Source organism: Symphalangus syndactylus, chromosome 7 (assembly GCF_028878055.3).
Source record: "Symphalangus syndactylus isolate Jambi chromosome 7, NHGRI_mSymSyn1-v2.1_pri, whole genome shotgun sequence".
NCBI lineage: Eukaryota > Metazoa > Chordata > Mammalia > Primates > Hylobatidae > Symphalangus > Symphalangus syndactylus.
The window spans coordinates 120,699,138-120,720,668 of NC_072429.2; the positions used below are offsets into that span (position 1 = coordinate 120,699,138).

At 38.0% G+C, this 21,531-nt stretch overlaps 1 long non-coding RNA gene and 1 pseudogene across 1 annotated transcript in view; one reads left to right on the forward strand and one right to left on the reverse strand.

The window, feature by feature from the left end:
• Positions 1-21,531, forward strand: part of LOC134737249 (uncharacterized) — a 308,144-nt gene that overhangs the window by 207,346 nt on the left and 79,267 nt on the right. The gene's annotated exons all lie outside the window — the stretch shown is intronic.
• Positions 8,893-9,055, reverse strand: LOC129487129 (uncharacterized; annotated as a pseudogene).

Here is a 21,531-nt window from a genome sequence, read left to right on the forward strand (position 1 = left end):
GACAGACTGCCTCCTCAAGTGGGTCACTGACCCCCATGCCTCCTGACTGAGAGAGACCTCACAACAGGGGTCGACAGACACCTCATACAGGAGAGCTCTGGTTGGCATCAGGCCGGTGCCCCTCTGGGACAAAGCTTCCAGAGGAAGGAGCAGGCAGCAATCTTTGCTGTTCTGCAGGCTCTGCTAGTGATACCCAGGTGAACAGGGTCTGGAGTGGGCCTCCAGCAAACTGCAGCAGACCGGCAGCAAAGGGGCCTGACTGTTAAAGAAAAACTAACAAACAGAAAGCAACAAATCACCATCAACATAAAGGACCCCCATAAAAAATCTCCAGCCAAAGGTCATCAGCCTCAAAGATCAAAGGTAGATAAATCCACAAAGATGAGGAAAAACCAGCACAAAAACGCTGAAAATTCCCAAAACCAGAGTGCCTCTTCTCCTCCAAATGACCGCAACTCCTCTCCAGCAAGGGCACAAAACTGGACGGAGAATGAGATTGATGAATTGACAGAAGTAGGCTTCAGAAGGTGGGTAATAACAAACTCCTCTGAGCTATAAGAGCATATTTTAACCCAAATGCTAAAACCTTGATAAAAACCTTGATAAAAGGTTGCTGGAACTGCTAATTAGAATAACCAGTTTAGAGAGGAACATAAATGACCTGTTGGAGATGAAAAACAGCACGAGAACTTCGTGAAGCATACCCAAGTATCAATAGCCGAATCAAGCAGAAGAAAGGATACCAGAGATTGAAGATAAACTCACTGAAATAAGGCATGAGGACAAGATTAGCGAAAAAAGAATGAAAAGGAATGAACGAAGCCTTTAAGAAATAGAGGACTATGTGAAAAGACCAAACCTATGATCGATTTGTGTACCTGAAAGTGACAGGGAGAATGGAACCAAGTTGGAAAACACACTTCAGGATATTATCCAGGAGAACTTCCCCAACCTAGCAAGACAGACCAGCATTCAAATTCAAGAAATACAGAGAACACCACTACAATACTCCTTGAGAAGAGCAACCCCAAGACACATAATCGTCAGATTCTCCAAGGTTGAAAAGAAGGAAAAAATATTAAGTGCAGCCAGAGAGAAAGGTCAGGTTACCCACAAAGGGAAGCCCATCAGACTAACAGTGGATCTCTCTGCAGAAATTCTACAAGCCAGAAGAGATTGAGGGGCCAATATTCAACATTCTTATAGAAAAGAATTTTCAACCCAGGATTTCATATCCAGCCAAAATAAGCTTCATAAGTGAAGGAGAAATAAAATCCTTTACAGACAAGCAAATGCTGAGGGATTTTGACACTACCAGGCCTGCATTAAAAGAGCTCCTGAAGGAAGCACTAAATATGGAAAGAAAAAACTGGTATCAGCCACTGCAAAAACACCAAAGCATAAAGACCAATGACACTATGAAGAAACTGCAACTAATGTGCAAAATAACCAGCCGGCATCATAGTGACAGTATCAGATTCACACATAACAATATTAACCTTAAATGTAAATGGGCTAAATGCCCCAATTAAAAGACACAGACTGGCAAATTGGATAGAGTCAAGACCCATCCATGAGCTGTATTCAGGAGACTCATCTCACATAGACTCAAAATAAAGGGTTGGAGGAATATTTACCAAGCAAATGGAGAGCAAAAAAAAAAAAAAAAAAAGCAGAGATGTAATCCTCTGTAAACAGACTGTAAACCAACAAAGATCAAAAAAGAGAAAGAAGGGCATTACATATTGGTAAGGGGATCAATGCAACAAGAAGCACTAACTATCCTAAATATATATGCACCCAATACGGAAAACCCAGATTCATAAAAGAAGTTCTTAGAGACCTACAAAGAGACTTAGACTACCACACAATAATAGTGGGAGACTTTTACACCCCACTGTCAATATTAGACAGCTCAATGAGACAGAATATTAACAATATGATCAGGATTTGAACTCAGCTCTGGACCAAGCAGACCTAATAGACCTCTACAGAACTCTCCACCCCAAATCAACAGAATGTACATTCTTCCCAGCACCACATAGCACTTACTTATTCTAAAATCGACCACATTATTGGAAGTAAAACACTCCTCAGCAAATACAAAAGAATGAAATTGTAACAAACAGTCTTTCAGACCACAGTGAAATCAAATTAGAACTCAGGATTAAGAAATTTACTCAAGGGCCAGGCTTGGTGGCTCACGCCTGTAATCCCAGCACTTTGGGAGGCCGAGACGGGTGGATCACAAGGTCAGGAGTTCAAGATCAGCCTGGCCAAGATGTTGAAACCCCATCTCTAGTAACAATACAAAAATTAGCTGGATGTGGTGGCACACGCCTGTAATTCCAGCTACTCAGGAGCTGAGGCAGGAGAATCTCTTGAACCCGGGCAGCAGAGGTTGCAGTGAGCTGAGATCACGCCACGGCACTCCAGCCTGGGCAACAGAGCAAGACTTCATCTCAAAAAAAACAAAAACAAAACAAAAAAAATACAACTCACTCAAAACCACACAACTACATGGAAATTGAACAACTTGCTCCTGAATGATTACTGGGTAAATAACGAAATTAAGGCAGAAATAAATAAGTTCTTTGAAACCAATGAGAACAAAGAGACAATGTACCAGATTCTGTGGGACACAGCTAAAGCAGTGTTAAGAGGGAAATTTGTAGCACTAAATGCCCACATCAGAAAGCTGGAATGATCTAATATTGGCACCCTAACATCACAATTAAAAGAACTAGAGAAGCAAGAGCAAATAAATTCAAAAGCCAGCAGAAGACAAAAAATAACTATGATCAGAGCAGAACTGAATGAGATAGAGACATGAAAAACCCTTAAAAAAATCAGTGTATCCAGGAGCTGGTTTTTTAAAAATATTAACAAAGTAGATAGACCGCTAGCCAGAATAATAAACAAGAAAAGACAGAAGAATCAAATGGACACAATAAAAAATAAAGGGGAGATCACTACTGATCCCACAGAAATACAAACTACCATCAGAGATTTCTATAAACACCTCTATGCAAATAAACTAGAAAATCTAGAAGAAATGGATAAATTCCTGGGCACATACACCCTCCCAAGACTAAACCAGGAAGAAGTCAAATCCCTAAATAGACCAATAACAAGTTCTGAAATTGAGGCAGTAATTAATAGCCTACCAACCAAAAAAAAGGCCCAGAACCAGACGGGTTCAGCCAAATTCTTCCAGAGGTACAAAGAGGACAAAGAGCCCATATAGCCAAGACAATCCTAAGCAAAAAGAACAAAGCTGGAGGCATCACGCTACCTGACTTCAAACTATACTATGAGGCTACAGTAACCAAAACAGCATGGTACTTGTACCAAAATATACATATATAGACCAATGGAACAGAACAGAGACCTCAGAAATAGCACCACACATCTACAACCATCTGATCTTCAATAAACCTGACAAAAACAAGTGATGGGAAAAGGATTCCCTATTTAATAAAAGGTGCTGGGAAAACTGGCTAGCCATATGCAGAAAACTGAAACTGGACCCCTTCCTTACACCTTATACAAAAATTAACTCAAGATGGATTAAAGACTTAAAGTAAAACCTAAAACCATAAAAACCCTAGAAGAAAACCTAGGCAATACTGTTCAGGACATAGGCGTGGGCAAAGACTTCATTTACTAAAACACCAAAAGCAATGGCAACAAAAGCCATAATTGACAAATGGGATCTAATTAAACTAAAGAGCTTCTGCACAGCAAAATAAACTATCATCAGAGTGAACAATCAACCTACAGAATGGGAGGAAATTTTTGCAATCTACCTATCTGACAAAGGTTTAATATCCAGAATCTACAAGGAACTTAAACAAATTTACAAGAAAAAAGCAAACAACCCCATCAAAAAGTGGGCAAAGCATATGAATAGATACTTCTCAAAAGAAGACATTTATGCGGCCAAGAAACATATGAAAAAAACTCATCATCACTGGCCATTAGAGAAATGCAAATCAAAACCACAATGAGATATCATCTCATGACAGAATGATGATTATTAAGAAATCAGGAAACAACAGATGCTGGCGAGGCTGTGGAGAAATAGGAACGCTTTTACACTGTTGGTGGGAGCATGAATTAGTTCAACCATTGTGGAAGACAGTGTGGAGATTCCTCAAGGATCTAGAACTAGAAATACCATGGACCCAGCAATCCCATTACTGGGTATACACCCAAAGGATTATAAATCATTCTAATATAAAGACATGCACATGTATGTTTATTTCAGCACTATTTACAATTGCAAAGACTTGGAACCAACCCAAATGCCCACTAATGATAGATTGGATAAAGAAAATGTGGCACATATACACCATGGAATACTATGCAACCATAAAAAAGAATGAGTTCACGTCCTTTGCAGCAACATGGATGAAGCTGGAAGCCATTATTCTCAGCAAACCAACACAGGAACAAAAAACCAAGCACTGTGTGCTCTCACTCATAAGTGGGAGTTGAACAATTACAAAACATGGACACAGGGAGGGGAACATCACACACAGGGGCCTGTCAGGGGCTGGGTGGCAAGTGGAGGGAGAACATTAGGACAAATACCTAATGCATGTGGGGCTTAAAACCTAGATGATGGGTTGACAGGCAAACCATCATGGCACATGTATACCTATGTAACAAACCTGCACGTTTTGCACATCTATCCCAGAACTTAAAGTAAAAACAAACAAAAAAACAAACACATCTGATGACTTGAAAGTTTTTGCACTGGTAGCTTCTAGATGAGGACATGTTAAAACTGATTTCTCCTCCCATTACCCACCCACTTCTGGTGTCTGCTGTCATCGGACATATTAACATTGTACAATTTCTGGCCCTGCACATGTGCGTCATACTGAATCAAACCCATACAGGACAGTTAGCAAGAACTATGCCTATAAGTAATATTTCAAAACTCACATAATTCTATCTCACTAAACCTAAAGTAAGTGTCTACACATCCCAATTTCCCATTAATCAGATTCCACAAATGCTGACCTCCATTCCAATTCCCCCTTAATATAAGGAGAATTGTGGCAGAGGAGAAAAGCAAAACCTATCCACTGATGTTATGATTTTTCCCTGGACAGAAACTTCCTTCTGTGCTTTTTTTCAGATAGCAGATTGTATTCCCATCTCCTCAGATAGAGAGTTCTTGGAGAAATTTAAAATATGCAGTTTAAAATCTGTAATGGCCCTGGTTAGTGCATACCTGACTCACTGGCCTTCCAGGTAGGCTCGTGGTAAAAGGTGAGGCTAAAAGCAGGCATTCTGTTCAGATTCCCTTGCTCTTGTATTTGAATGAAAACAAATCAACATTTATAAAACAAATTACCTTCCATTTTCTATAAGTTAGGATGTTTTGGATTTCAAGAAACAGAAATTCCAAATCAATTGGTTTAAAATTACAAATCATATCAAAACATGTATCTGAAAGGCCAGAGGTAGAGGTAGGGCAGGATATAGCATGGTTTATCAGTGTCAGCTCCTGTTCTCAGCGATTCTTTTGGCTCTACCATCTTGCTTTTGTGTGAGTTCAATTCCAGGCTTATTTCATTCCTGTTAAAATTAAAGACGCTTCAGGTCTAATATCTATATCATGCCTTATCTTGGAGAAGAGAGAGCTTCTATCATCTCATACTTACGTCCTCATTGTATCCGGGGAAACTTTCTGTGCTCATTTTCATAGGCCTATATATGGGTACATCCCTGAATCAATACTTGAGGGAAATAGGGATACAACTTCACCAATTGAACTAGGCTGTTGAAGCTTTTCACAAGCTGATTTCACAAAGGAGACAACTAGAGTGGATTCTAAGGGTACAAGCATTAGCTTGTAAATGTTTACACAACAGTGTTCAATTGAAAAAATTACTTATATATACATTATATGGGTGTGTGTTTGTGTGTACGTGTGTATGTATGTATGCTATAGGGTGCTTCAGAAATGCTTTGAAGCAAATGTGGCTATCCCCATTTTATAGATGAGGAGACTGAGGCTCTTTCTTTCATGGTTTTCATAGAGGAACCCAACTATGGAGCAGAGAACAGACTCCTTTACCTCAATCTGTCAGATCTTCTAGTTGAGAGGCTTTGAAACACTATCCCGATTCATTTAATATCACCCAGAGAGTTGTGTCTATGGAGAAGGGGCCTGAGTCTGCAAAGATTTCATGGGGATTTCCTTAGCTCAAAAAGCTGAGTATGTATAGTAATGGCATCTGTTTCTGGTCATCCAAATGTACAATATAGGACATACCCTTTATTATCCAACTGACAATTCTGAGATCTGAAGCATATTTTCTACATACAATTAAAAATGTTTAAACTTAGTTTAATTTTCCAATAACAATTTCTGTCCTTTAATGGAGGATTTAAAATTTTTCCCAACTACAACAACTTGAACAATGGACGCAAAGAGAATAATTAAGTAGTTTAAAAGAGGAATGGGGAACCAGGAAATTTTTTTGGCAAAGTCTTAGTTCTAGCTCTAGCAGTTTGTGTAGTTTTGCAAAAGTCACATAACTTATCTGGGTTTCTCTTTAACCATATTAAAATAGGAAGTAAGAAACTGCATTATAAAGTCCCTTAGTGTCCCACGCTAGAGATATATGTTGACTTTATGGGACTGGAGAATGTGGCTGACAGGAAAGGAATAAGGAAATAGAAGAAGATTGACAGACAGACAATATTCTAAATTCCATATTTATAATTCCTTTTCTCCTCTTGTGTGTAAAGTCCCCTTCAGGTAGGCCCTGCCAGTAGTGATCACCCAGGCGCAGAGCTGGTTTTAGGAAAGCCTCTCTCAGAAGGCTTCTGTGCTTGAAACTAAAAAGAGAGCAAAACTGGATTCACACGGGACAGCCAGCCAAGAACCAAAATGGAGAGGGATGTTAAAACATGTTTTCAAAGTAACAAGGGCTTTAAAAAGGCATTACAAGCTGCAGAGATGGCGGAAATTAAAGTGGAAGCATACAAATGAGAGATCCAGGAAGCTGCTGGCAGGTGAGCAGATCCTGTCACCAGTGGACAAACTGCTTTTTTTATGTTCAGTGACATTTTGAGCCATAATTTCAAATCCAATTATCAACCTGGGACATGGGGTCATTTTTGTAAATGATAAAAAATGGAGGAATTGGCCAGGCACGGTGGCTCACACCTGTAATCCCAGCACTTTGGGAGGCCGAGGCAGGTGGATCACGAGGTCAGGAGATAGAGACCATCCTGGCTAACACGGTGAAACCCCGTCTCTACTAAAAATACAAAAATTAGCTGGGCGTGGTGGTGGCCGCCTGTAGTCCCTGCTGCTCGGGAGGCTGAGGCAGGAGAATGACGTGAACCCGGGAGGCAGAGCTTGCAGTGAGCCAAGATCACGCCACTGCACTCCAGCCTGGGCGACAGAGCGAGACTCCGTCTCAAAAAAAAAAAAAGGAGGAATTAGTGAAGTAGATGTCTTATTGGAACACTTTAGTATTTTGAATCATATTTAGTTTTCAATAGCACATCTTTCAACAGGTATGCCAAGGACTCTTCTACTGAATTCATAATGGAAACTCATTTTTGTTGGTTTATAATAGGCCTGCCACACCCCATGTGAGATAAAAATTATTGATTATTGAATCATCTGTGTAATTTTTAGACATCAGATAAAAATATTTGCTGTGGGTTTGCATATGCCCCAAATTATTGATAATATTTTTTGCTTCTTGTAGGAATATAGTAGAAAAAGATAGTTATATTATTGGGAATTTTAACAGGGACTTTATATACAGTCATTTAAAAAATTATTAAATTCAGTCAACCACTAAATATTTTGCAATTTGTCTATAAACTAGATGTTTTGAATCACAAATTTTTCCCCAAAATTTTGTTAGCTGTTTGTTGTTGTTAATAGAGCCTTTTTCAAATAATACATAGAGAGAGAAGCAATGCATTTTGCTGAACTTTTATTGTTAGACTGCAGTTTACTTGAAAGTTTTGATTTAGATCTTTATTTTTTGCCTTTTATTTGTCTTGTTGGTTGAGTGCTCATCAACTAGCTCATTTTAGGTTTCTTTACTGGCTACAGCTGTTTTTAACACTGAGCAACATCAGAATGACAGTTTTCCTTCCAATGTGGTAGAAGTCAATGAGGTACTTTACTTAGAATAGCTTGGGATTGTGCGTATGTGTGTGCATGTGTATTTGTGTTGGAGGTGAGGTGGGTTGCGGTGGAGAGTAGATAGTTCAGCCCAGGTATGTGAACCTCAATGCTGCCCTGAGTCAGGAGGCCGGGGTATGTAGAGCTTGGCCTCATGCAGAAATATAGCTGACACTTTGGGAGGGAAATTATCTCTTACTTGAAAAATTACATTAAATAGTAATGTATACTATATTTAAATGTATACTAATATAAAATTTACCAATTTTATATTTGGTAAATGAATAAAAGGTATTATACTCATAATGAAAACTAAGAAAGATTTCATAGATGTTTGAAAATTATTGAGTGGTCTGTTAAGACCATTTTAATAGACTAAAAAGTCAAATATATACCCATTTCTAGTGGCTTCGTCTCCATGTCACTGTAAAGATGTTTCTTTGTCACTGGCATGGCATGGATGGTTTATTTCTCCTTTCTCTGTCTGTTGTTCATGTATATATTATATATTAGCAAGTTGTACTGGACAACAGTTGTATAAAACAAAGGAAGTCACTCCTTTCCTAAAGGAAATAAGCCCATACCTATCCAAAAGCATATGTGGAATACAGCAAAACTTTGGAATCAGAAAGACCTGGATGAATAACACAAATCTACATTGACAATTTAATTATGTTGCCTTGGATAAGTCACTGTCGATAAATATGTAATTTCATATTTAAAAAGCTGCATAACTAAACCGAAGTTAATTTTTGAGGATTCATGAGAAAACTATTTGAAAAGAGGTATGTGAAAGGCAAATTTTCTTTGAAGCCTAATGAAAGCATGTTTGTAATGTTAGTAATACTACACTTGATCTTAGCCAAAAGGCCGAGAAGCGATGTAATGTTAGTAATAATAAGAATGATCATGCTATTACAGTCATAGAATATAATAATAATAGAAATAGTATAATAATTATTTTTTACATAGTTGGAGTCACCTTAAAAATGTCTTTTTGGTATGGAAGGATCACAAGCATTAGCCAATTCATTATGAAAACATAAAACAAATACGTATTCTTTATTCTTGAGAAAGCCCTAAACCAGCAAAGTAATTTAAATGCAAGTGCTTCAAAGTTAAATGCGACATATTCTCATCAGTTATATAGCCTGGCTTATTAATGTAAGCAGAAGCAGACAGGGTTATAGTTTTGTTTTGTGTTTTTTCCTGAAACTTATTTTCTTTATTACCAAATGCTTTGTTCATTTGCTTTCAGGAAGAATGTGTGTACGTGTGCGTGTGTGTGTATGTGTGTGTGTAAGCTACTAATTCAGGACTGAACTTTCCTTCACAGTAGAGAAAAATATATAAAAAAGAACCTTAGAGCGCTACGTGAACAAGACTCTATGCCCCACATACATTTAAGATAAAATTTCCCAAATGTGGAGATATGCAATGATGTCTCCCCAATAGATGGTAAGATCCATAAGAACAAGTAATATGTGTGTTGTTGTTTCATTTTGCGGTTATTTGTAATCACTGAGCATCCAGTAGCTTAGCACAATGCCTGGTACCGGAAATTATTATAGCTGTTGAATATATAGATGAGATAATTGTTAAATGAGTGAGTATCCACCAGAGTATATAGGTGTTGCCATTATGCATATCATGGGGCAGAATTTAGTTCTTTTGAGCCTGTGGAAGAAAATTCTTCTATCTCTGGAGCTGTGAGGAATTTGGAGCTAGACTCCATGGGATAGAAATAGAAAATGATTCCTACTGGGAATTAGCTTGACTTCAGCTCACAGAAGCAGCAGGGATTTGGAAGAGGATATGTGGATGAACTTGGTCTTTGTTTATAGGCATATTTGTTTCTAGTAGCAGTCAAAGTGTTTAATTAATTAGACTTAGTATATTCATTTGTTTTATATATATCTTATATATATTTATTATATATATGCTTAGTTACACATTTATTTAAGTTATCCTAAAATTATTAAATATCCCAAAACTATTATCCTAAAGCTTATTAAATACTGCAGCCTGGAATTAGCAGTGATTAATCTGAAGGCACATTTTTAGGTGCTTTGAAGAGAATCAGGTCAAAGTAGGGTGACCAATTAGAGAGAGAAAGGAAAGACAGGGTAAAGCTGTGAAGCATGCACATGTTCTGGAGGGGAAATATCAGATATTGCTCTGGGAGAGAAATCTGGTAGAACTAGGAAAGACAGGAGTTTGGATCTATTGAAATTTAGGCATGAAAGGGAATGTCACCACATTGAGGTCTGTGGATACATCCATAAGACATCCTAAAAAAATCAGCATCCGGCATGTATGGGATCATCCTAAGGTGGTTATTGTTACTACTATTTTCTTTTTTTGCAATTACTGCTGTGATTGACACTGTGTCCAATCACACTGTACATGTAAAAGCGCTTGTTAAATGCCTGAGCCTGTGAAAATGTGATAAATGACATCAAAATTTGGCAACACCTGCAGTAAGAAATGTAAATTCAGTTCTTCAGATAAGGCATATGTTTAGGAAATATATAATCGACAAAGAAAATATATGATGAAACATAAGTTCATTTATTACTTGGTGTAAATGCTGGGGAATCTTATCTTGCTTGACTCGGTGGCCTGAGTCATGCCTAATTCTGGAAAGGAGGGGTCATAGGCTCCCAGACAGAAGTCATCTTGCCTCTAGTTGAGAATAAGACAGAGATTAAAAGATGTCTCCCAGCAGTGCCCACATAACCTAAGAATTGAGTGGAGACTTAAAGAAAGAGTGGGAAGTAAGAAGTAGGACATGGTTTTCAGGTCTTAACTTTTTGCCAAAGAAAACAAATGTCATTTTACTCGTTTTTTTAACAGAGACACAAGTAATGTGTGAAGATGCTACTATTGTTGTGAAGGAGTTCTGACAGTGAAAATTTATAGAAAAGGAGGCATCTTTAAAGGAGGCATAAATTTCCAATTTCTTCCTCAAGACTTGAGAACAAGTGTGTTTCCTCAATGCTCAGGGTAATCTAATTCGGAAATGAGCTAACAGTTTCCTCTTGAGTAGTCCTCTGTGTTGCTGTTTGTCTGAAGCAGAAATATTCAGAGAGGCCAAATGTGTGTTCATGTGAAATGTCAGTGGCAACAGAGACAATATTTTGGCCAAAAAATTCAAGCCAAAACAATTTTTCATTATACAGAGAGAATATTAATATTCTGTTTTTTCTTATATGTTGGGCCAGCATTCTTTGAAAAGAGGTATTTTATATTTTTCTTTTGGATCATAGGCTTGTTAACGGAAAGACAGAAATGGACTCTAGAGATACAAAGGTTAATAATATTTTTGAAGAAGATGTAAAGACAAGTTAAGTGGTTTCTCTAAAGTCTTGTTGCTTATCACCCTAGTATAAAAGGGAAACATGAATTGACTTTCTTAAGAAACATTTAAGAACACAGGTCCCAAAACTGTAAGCCTTAGTTTACATGTTTCCAAATGGAAAATGTATTACTTCATGTTAACTAACAGGTGCTCATCATAAATACTTGCTGAAAACTAAAGAAAATAACTTGCGTGGAACTTGAAATGGAAAAAGTAAGCCTAAGCATAAACCTCGAATTCTGAAGCAATTAAGCTATGGAAAAATTTTAAAAGTTAATCAAATTAGAAATTCATTTAAATAATCTAGGGAAAAATGATTAACTTATTCTTCTGATTTAATAACTAAGGACTGATACAGGAAGAGTTTCTCTAAGTAGTTGGTATATGAAGAGTACACAATTTATAAATAAGAGGTCAGTGCAAGCATCAAAGAAAGAAGCATGGTTTACAATGGAGTGAAGAATGAAAACAGGGTAGTTTACTCATTCCTTTAATCACCAAATATATATATATGGTTTTTTTTTTGTTTTTGAGTCAGAGTCTTGTTCTGTCACCCAGGCTGGAATGCAGTGGTCCAATCTCGACTCACTGCAACCTCCACCTCCCAGGTTCAAGTGATTCTCCTGCCTCAGCCTCCCTAGTAGCTGGGATTACAGGCGTCCGCCAACATGCCCAGCTAATTTTTGTATTTTTACTAGAGACAGGGTTTCACCATATTGGCCAGGCTGGTTTTGAACTCCTGACCTCAGGATTCACCAAATATATTTTGGTACCTAGTAGGTAGGTACCTAAAATGGGGCTCGGTGCTAGTGATAAAATAATGTGCCAAAATGAAAGAGAGGAACATATAGCATGAATATCTCAAGCAAAACACACTTTCATAGACTCTCCTCCACTCTACCTAGGACTTCAAATGTGAAAACAAAACCTGTCGAACATAAGATGTGTTTATATATAGGCAGGCTGCCCTTCTCTTGTAAACTGGTGACCTGATAAATATATTGTATCTGTAGTTTTTAGGGTTCTGTGATTCTAAGAATCTCAGAAGAAATGATAAATCAAAACAAAAATCTGAACTGGATGCATAGGACAAGTGCTATTTTCTCCTGGCTAAGTGTATTGAAAATATGCTGTCAAGATCCTTGACCTAGTTCTGTCAACTCAGAGAACACAACTATCATAGAAGAAAACACACTATTATGTATTTTTCATAGCTACCCAGATGGACTCCACATTACCTTATGGTTGCAGGATTCTTGATGTTCTTTTATTGTAATGTTGATTTTATTGTTACCAGATACTTGGCCATGTGCCTTGGGTTATCCAGGTTCATGGCCCAACAAACAAGATAAAATTGGAATCATATTGAATACCTACATTTGATGAAATAATGATATGTAAGAGAAATAAGAAGGATAGCACTAAAGGGGGAAAACTTTTAAGTGCTATCTTGTGAGGGCAGACACCCGAAAGCCAAGAACATTTTAGAACTGAATTCAGCATTCTAAAGAAAGTTTTAATGTGTGAGCTAATTCCAGAGTCTACCAAGACAAACTGTATTTATATGTGATTCACAAAGCTTTGTTCCAAAAGGCTATGAGAAGGACCTACTGCGTAAGTGATGAAATGCACATTCCTCTCACCTCCAAAACCCCATTGCACTGACTTTTGTCGAAGCTTGTCTGCAACGTTTGATTTGAAGTTAGATTTTTAACACATTTTCGTATATATGTTTGATTGACTTTGGCAGATGCTTTTTAGTAAATCCCTACATTCAGCAAATCATGCTAAACAAGTTACCTTAGAACACAGCCTTTCCTGTTGCTCACATAAACAATAGCTGTGTATTTAGTAACTTAAGAGTAAAACGTTCAGACCGTCCAGTTGAGCTTCATCACACAGCCTGCCACCCTTCCTCCTCCTGCCTTATGACACACCAGATTATTCTTTAATTGCCTTCTTGAGTTACTACCTCCCAAAACTTGACCGATAGGAGCAATCAGTGACATATGTGGTGTAATGGAAAAGAACACGGAACTGGGAGCCAGAAAGCCATAGGTGGAGTAACAGCTCTGCCTTTTATGAGCTGGACAGCACTGAAGAGTTACTATCTCTCTGAGCCTCAGCTTCAAAATTCTTATCTGTAAAAGGGAGTAGAATGCATGTCTTGTCTATCCAATAAGATGGGTGTGATGACTTAATAAGAACATATGTGGAAAAGCTTTGCAAATAAAAAGGCGCTTTACAGTTGCAAGATACTCTTGATGTGAAAATAACCCTTTAAATCTAAAACTTGACATTGAGTGCATTTGACATGTAATATTGATATTTTAGTAACTATCTCAGAGATGATTTACACAAATTCTAAGTCACATCCTTCAATTTATTCTCAAGTCTATCTGATGTGGGGGAGCCCTGATTTGTTGCAATGCCCGTGTCATTGGATATTCAGAAAATATCAGAGGCTAAGAGTAAGTCATTTCATGTTGCCCCTTAGCTGGATTCCTGGGGAACGCAATTTAAAACCAAAGCCAGGATGGCGAACTTTGACTTCCTGATTACAGAGTTCACTCTCCTAGCCAGAACATAGAAAAGTTCTTAATGTATATTAAAATGTATATTTTACACTCACAAAAAGTATGGCATAATAAAATTACGGTAAGGATTCTCACAATATGCTAAAAGAACACAGTAGAAGGCATTCCAAATTATATTGGGGCCTATTGACAAAACACGGGGGAAAATATTGGCACTAGCTACATGAAGGTAGAGGGCTGGACAGATCCTGAGATCTGTGAGATAGTTTAAGACAGGAGACCATATGACACAGGTGAGGAGGTAAAAGTAATCTAGCTTGGCTGGAGAAAACGAGCATGTGAGCAAAAGAGACTGTAACCTGTCCTGTTTTTTAGAAGACTTCATATAGAGTTATTGTAGTTTATCTCATGGTTCATCATGGTCCAAAGCAAATACATTTATTTCTGCTCAGTTCATCTGTATCTTCATTTATGGCAGATAATATAAATTATTTAATCATTTGAGCATCTCTTGAGTACTTGTTTTATAGACTAGGGCTAGGATATACCTTCCATATTCCCTGTAGTCTATATTTCATTACATAAAAACCTCTTCATGTTTTTAAATATAGTTCTTTTAATAACAATTTGTTGAGTTTCTGGTATCTGTCAGGCAAAATGAAAGACACTGGAAATATAAAGATAAATAAATAAAGTTACCTTCATTTGTATCCATACATTCTATTTATCAATATTTTATCTTTTTTTTCTGAGTCAGGCCCAGATTCTTCATGATCATCTTTAGTTATAAATCTCTGAGTTCTGATACCATTTTAGTAATTTCTGTTATTTGTACCTTAGTTCATAACCTTGAGGATAAAATAATTATATGTTCATTAGTCAGCCATTGGGTTCGTTTCCCATGGATTGTGTCCATCTCTGGCCTAATCTGCTGTGGTTTGGTCGTAAAGCAAGGAGAGCTGACACTATAGAGTTATGACCAGGGAAGATGAAACTAGAATTGTCAAAGCCCAGCTGTGATGTAGAGTATGCTCACCACACTCAGGAAAGATGTGACCATCTATCCCCTCTGTTCTGCTCTGTTTCTATCTAAAGTATTGGTATGTCCAGAGCATTTTCATTTTTGGAGACTAAAATCAAGATGAAGGTGTTTCAAAAAAGATTATCCAGGCCCGGCACAGTGGCTCATGCCTGTAATCCCAGCACTTCGGGAGACTGAGGCAAGAGGATCATTTGAGGTCAGGAGTTTGAGACCAGCCTGATGAACATGGTGAAACCCTGTCTCTACTAAAAATACAAACATTTAGCTGGGCATGGTGGTGCATGCCTTTAGTCTCAGCTACTCGGGAGGCTGAGGCAGGAGAATCGCTTGAACCTGGAAGGCGGAGGTTTCAGTGAGCCAAGATCGTCCCACTGCACTCCAGCCTGGGCAACAGAGTGAGACTCCATCTCAAATAAATAAATAAATAAATAAAAGAGTATTCGGGGATTGACTGGCTAATTAATAATATTCTATGAGTTATGTTGGCCGATGTAGGATAAATGAAGCTTGAAGACGAGAACCCATTAGTTGGATAAACTGAATAGGGTGAGATAATTATGGCTACATTCAGATATCTAGAGCTTTGCTATATAAAAAAGAAATCAGCTTAATTCTTCTTGTGTAAATCAGGAACTATAGCATTAATATTTTAAAGGAGAATAGGCAACCTCAGAAGAGAATCACCTCCATATTACTAGACATGGTCAAACGAGTGAGTGTCTCTATAGCGGGTATATTGAAATTTAAAGTACTAGAAGTTTATGTTATGGAAATTCGAATAGCATAGGTTTTAAACTCAGTCTGGCGCACAGTAGATGCATTATTTAGGGCTAATTTATTCATTTGTAAAGTGGCAATAACATTAGTGTCTACTTATTAGGTCTATTGTGATTTTATTAAAATAATTCATGTGAAGGCTTGACAGATGGTATTAGATGACAATTATTGTTAAATATCACTATTTTAATTATACGTAAATTTTGATGTGTCATTATTTTTCATTTTTTCATATCTTCTAGTACATCTTCCTTCAGCTGAAAACTAGGACCTCACACTCTTCTTACTTGTAGTCTGTCACTTCTAGTTTTCTGGGATGCTGTATAGATATTCCGGAACCATCCCGTATGCTATGGACTGAATTGTGTTCCCCCAAAATTCATATGTTAAGCCCCTAATCTTGCAGGTGATGGTATTTGGAGATGAGACCTTCCGGAAGTGATTAGGTTTAGATGAGATCATGAGGGTAGGGGCCCCCATGATGGAATTAGTGCCCTTATAAGAAAAGAGAGCTTCTTTTCTCTTTCTCTTCCATATTAGCACACAGCAAGAAGGCAGCAGTCTGATGCCAGGAAGCAAACCCCAACCAGGTCCTGCATCTGCTGGCACCTTGATCATGGACTTTCCAGCCTTCATAACCATGACAAACAAATTCTTTTTCAAGCCACTCAGTGTATGGTATTTTGTTATGGCAGCCAGAACTGACTAATACACCCTGCTTCATGATTTCTACACTAGTAATTTTGTTTTGGTTCCATGCTGAGTTTTTCCCAATATGTTCTATGGTCTTTTTCAGTCATAAATGATCTGGACTCATCTTTCTTCAGTCATAATCTACATGAAATGAGGTAAATTACAGCAAACTCCAACCCCAAGTGCAAATTACATTCATTGAATCCAGTTTTAAAACTCATCTGAGGCCATAGCATTTTTATTGCCTAAACAATTATATCTCACAGCTCACATATATGGGCCCAAGAGTATCCACAGATTGATTCCAACTTCTTTCACTCAAATATTAAATGAACTGCCAGAGTTAAAAAACAGTTATATAAATTCAATACCAATAAATAAGGACCAGGCAGGGTGGCACAAGCCTTATAGTTCTAGCTACTCAGGAAACTGAGGTGTGAGGGTTGCTTGGGGGTAGGAGTTCAAGATAAGCCTAGGCAACATAGAAGACCCCTATCTCAATATGTATTTAGACACCTACCATATGCCATGTACTAGAGTGTACCAGAATATCCTGAAGGTTTAGGCATCTGTGGGTTTAAATTCTAGTTTTGTCACTCGTTAGCTTATAGAATTTATGTAAATCACTAAAATTTTCAGTTTCATTTCCTCATCTTAAAAAAAAAATTAATGTTGGGGCCGGGTGTGGTGGCTCATACCTGTAATCTCAGCACTTTGGGAGGCCGAAGTGGGTGGATTACTTGAGGCCAGGAGTTCAAGACCAGCCTGGCCAACATGGTGAAACATACTAAAAATACACAAGTTAGTTAGCCAGGCGTGGTGTTGCATGCCTGTAATCCCAGCTACTCAGGAGCCTGAGGCAGGAGAATAGCTAGAACCTGGGAGGCGGAGGTTGCAGTGAGCTGAGATCTTGCCACTGTGTTGCAGCCTGGGTGACGGCAAGACCATGCCTCAAAAAAAAAAAAAACTGTGTTGGACTAGACCAGAGTTCCTCACTCTCAATGTATCAACACAGTTGTGGGAACTACAAGTTATTTATTATTGATAACCTTGAAAACACTGTAGTACCTGTTTTTTTTTGTTTTGTTTTTTTTTTTTTTTTTTTTGAGATGGAGTCAGGCTGGAGTGCAATGGCACAATCTAGGCTCATTGCAACCTCTGCCTCCCGAGTTCAGGTGATTCTCCTATCTCAGCCTCCCAAGCAGCTGGGACTACAGGCATGCACCACCACATCCAGCTAACTTTTTTGTGTTTTTAGTAGAGACGGGGTTTCATCATATTGGCGAGGCTGGTCTTGAACTCCTGACCTTGTGATCCACCCACCTCAGCCTCAAAAAGTGCTGAGATTACAGGTATGAGCCACCGCGCCTGGCCCTGAAAAATTTTTAATGAAAGTTCAAAGTTGTATCTCTATTAACTCCTTTCACCATTATTTTAACACATTTTTTGAGAGAAATGAGCTGTGTTGAAGCAAATGTCCTGAAATGTGCACATGACATTGGGTATACATCAAAGTTTGTTGTACATGTCAGTATCATTTATGTTGCAGCCCAAAACAAGCAAAAGCCCTTTATTAAAATACAGTGGATATATGATAATATATTCTTAAAGTTACTATGTCTAAGAATCACTCAAGGAACTTGGTCATATACACATCCTGGGTCTCATACCCAAATATTCTGATTCAGAAGTTCCGGAGTAGCTCAAATAAATTTACTAGTGCTGATAGTTCATAGTTTATGAACCACCTTTTTTTTTTTTTTTTTTTTTGAGATGGAGTTTTGCTCTGTCGCCCAGGGGAGTGCAGTGGCGCGATGTCAGCTCACTGCAAGCTCCGCCTCCTGGGTTCAGGCCATTCTCCTGCCTCAGCCTCCCGAGTAGCTGGGACTACAGGCACCCGCCACCACACCCTGCCAATTTTTTGTATTTTTAGTAGAGACAGGGTTTCACTGTGTTAGCCAGGATGGTCTCGATCTCCTGACCTCGTGATCCGCCCACCTTGGCCTCCCAAAGTGCTGGGATTACAGGCGTGAGCCACCGCACCCGGCCATGAACCACTTTTAAGAAACCCTGAACCCGTGTTGTCTGTAGGACATTTAGCATCAATGCTATGATTCAGAGACCACTGAAGTGGTTCAGAACACAGGCTTTAAAAGCCATCAAACTTGGGTCTAAAACCTGGCTTTAATGTATGCAGTCTATGTGATATTCTAAAACCAAGCTAACTATCAACCTGTGTCAGCCTTGCTTTCCTCATCTGTAAGAGTAAAATAGTACAGAACATTATTTTCTCACATACTCTAGCTGTACAACCAGCCACTATATATGTTTTGAATTTTGATTTTTAGATTTTAGAATGATACTTGGCAATAAGTGTTTAATAAGTATTGGCTATTATCATTAATCTATTCTAAATATAAAATGTTTCACACTTCTAATTTGTAATTTTTTTCAAATGTTAGTTTTTATTTCATTCTTATTTTTATTTTTTTAAATGTTTTTTAATATTAAAAGTTTAAAATACAGAAATGTAATTTATAAAGAGATTCATTTCCACCGTGTTTTCATCACTCTCAGAGATTTAATAGCTCACCCCATTTTCCTTAGAAAATGCTTCTGTTCTGGAGTGTGGGATCCTTTTGCCCAGAGGAGTTACAGAACTTTGCATGGTATATGAAAGCTGAGGCTTTTAGAGCTTGTGAACCAGAATATCTGAGAGGAGAAAGTCTAGACCATAGATATACATTGGTTCACTTAACTTGGAGGCGGTAGGAGCAGCACATCCCCAAAGACATGTGACTACACAGGAGACATTAACTTGGATCAAGTGATACAATGATTCCTGGAAACTGAAGAGTTAAAAATTTTGTGCCTTGGGAGTTTTAAGGAAGAGACTAAGTGGCATGGAGAAAGTGGTTTCTATGGACAGCATAGAAGTGGAACATCGGTCCTCATGCAGATCACACAAACTTCAACACCAGCATTTTTCTAGGTCACCAGAATGGATAGCTATCCAAAGGCCCTTTCCTCCCAAATGTTCTGCATTGCATAAGCATTAATGTATTCTCCTGTGAATCACAGAGAGACTCTTTGTCTCCAGGTCATGGATGAAACAATTTCCTGCCAACTTTGAGAGAGATTTATTTTGATAAAGCAAAATAATGTAATTAAAAAATATATGAGCATCATGGGGGATAATGGTATCCATTATGTTTAACTATCTAAGGACTTTAGGAAAAGACTCTTTCAGGACCATGCCCATGTCACGTGATAGAGCATGGCCTGCTTTGCTTCATGTATCTGTTCCTCATTGCAGTGATGGGGTAGATGAGTGGAAATGAAACTAATAACATCAAATGTTCTTTCCACAAACACCAAAAACATAATTGAATAAATTGGAACCATGTCGGGTCTAGGGTTATGCTGAATTAGAATGAAGGAAGCCCTAGAGGATGTGAAAGACCCCTGTACAGATGAGCAACTCAAAAATTAAACGGTCACATGTGAAAAAAATTGACACCACCAGCAACATGAGGTCATGTTTCATCAGAAAGGCTTGACCAGCTAGAATGACAAACAAGTCTAAAGGTGACATGCTGCACTTTGAATGTGTACAAGTGGAGTCTGTGTTGAAAATACCAACATGCCAGAATGTGGCATGAGTTTGAATCTCAACTCAGCCATTTATTAGTTGTGCATTCTTGGCATAGTCAGCTTCCATTTCTTCTGTAGTAAAAACTGGTAATGTAATTGTCAATTGGGCAAGATTATTATAAGAGTTATGTAGATAATTCACATATGAGAATCCCTCATGCAGTACATGGCACATTTTAGTAACTCAATTGGTTCAATTTATTTCAGTCAAGACCATTCAAATCAGGAATAATTTTTTTTTTTAATTGGTCAAACATCTGGTTGTTTGGTGTTATCCAGACATGTTGGATTGACTCTTACTTTCCAACCAGATGTAGAATCTTTTTGTATCCTTCCAAATATTTAATGTTGTGCAGACACACCAGGATTACACTTTTAACTCTGAAAGGACAGCCAATGATATACTATCCAAATAAATATGCATGCAAAGACAAAAATAACAAATCGGGCCTAAAACATTTGAGAAGTTCCGACTCTCTTTCCTCATATATTTTATTAAGCGTTCCAGGAAACTTAATTTATGGAGGAGATAAACAGCACCGAGATTGCCTTAAAAAATTGTGTAACATTCAGCCTGATACATATGATCAAAAAGATAGGGTGGATGACCTGAAGGAAGACAGGGTGGAACTAACCAGTACTAGTTGTGCACTCTAGACTAGTGACTTGAAAGAAAATGAAATATTAGCAGAAACTTACTAACTTTTAAAATAAGGGATACAACCTTGCTTAAACTGGCTTCAGCCAGAAAGGAATTTTTCACATAACCCAAAACTTTAAAAAATCCAGTGGCAGATCTATGGTCAGGCTTGGCTAGGACCAAAGACTCTACCACTATCACTAGGACTTGATCTCTTTCTATCTCTCAGCTTTTTTTTTTTTTTTTTCTCATTTTGAACTTTACTTTTAGGCAAATTCTCTCCTTTTGTTTTGATGATATAGCTACCAGAAGCTATTCTGAGTTCAACTTTCAGCAGCTCTATTACATCAACAGAAATGAGAGGGATGCCAATTCCCAGTTGTTTCAATAGAAGTCCTGCAATGTGGCCCAGTTGTCTGGGCTTCAATCATATGCCTGTTACTCTAGGAGGTGGAGCTCTCTAAATCATCTATTCTAATATTGGGTGGTAATAAGTTATGAAAGGGAGAAATATTATGTCCACTTAAAATGGACTATGAGTCAGGGCAAAGATTCTCTAAAGAAAAAATAACAGTGTTGTTATTGAAAAAGGGAGAATGTACGTCCACCAAAGATCTTTTATGCAGACAAAAATCTTGGAGGGAAACTTATCGT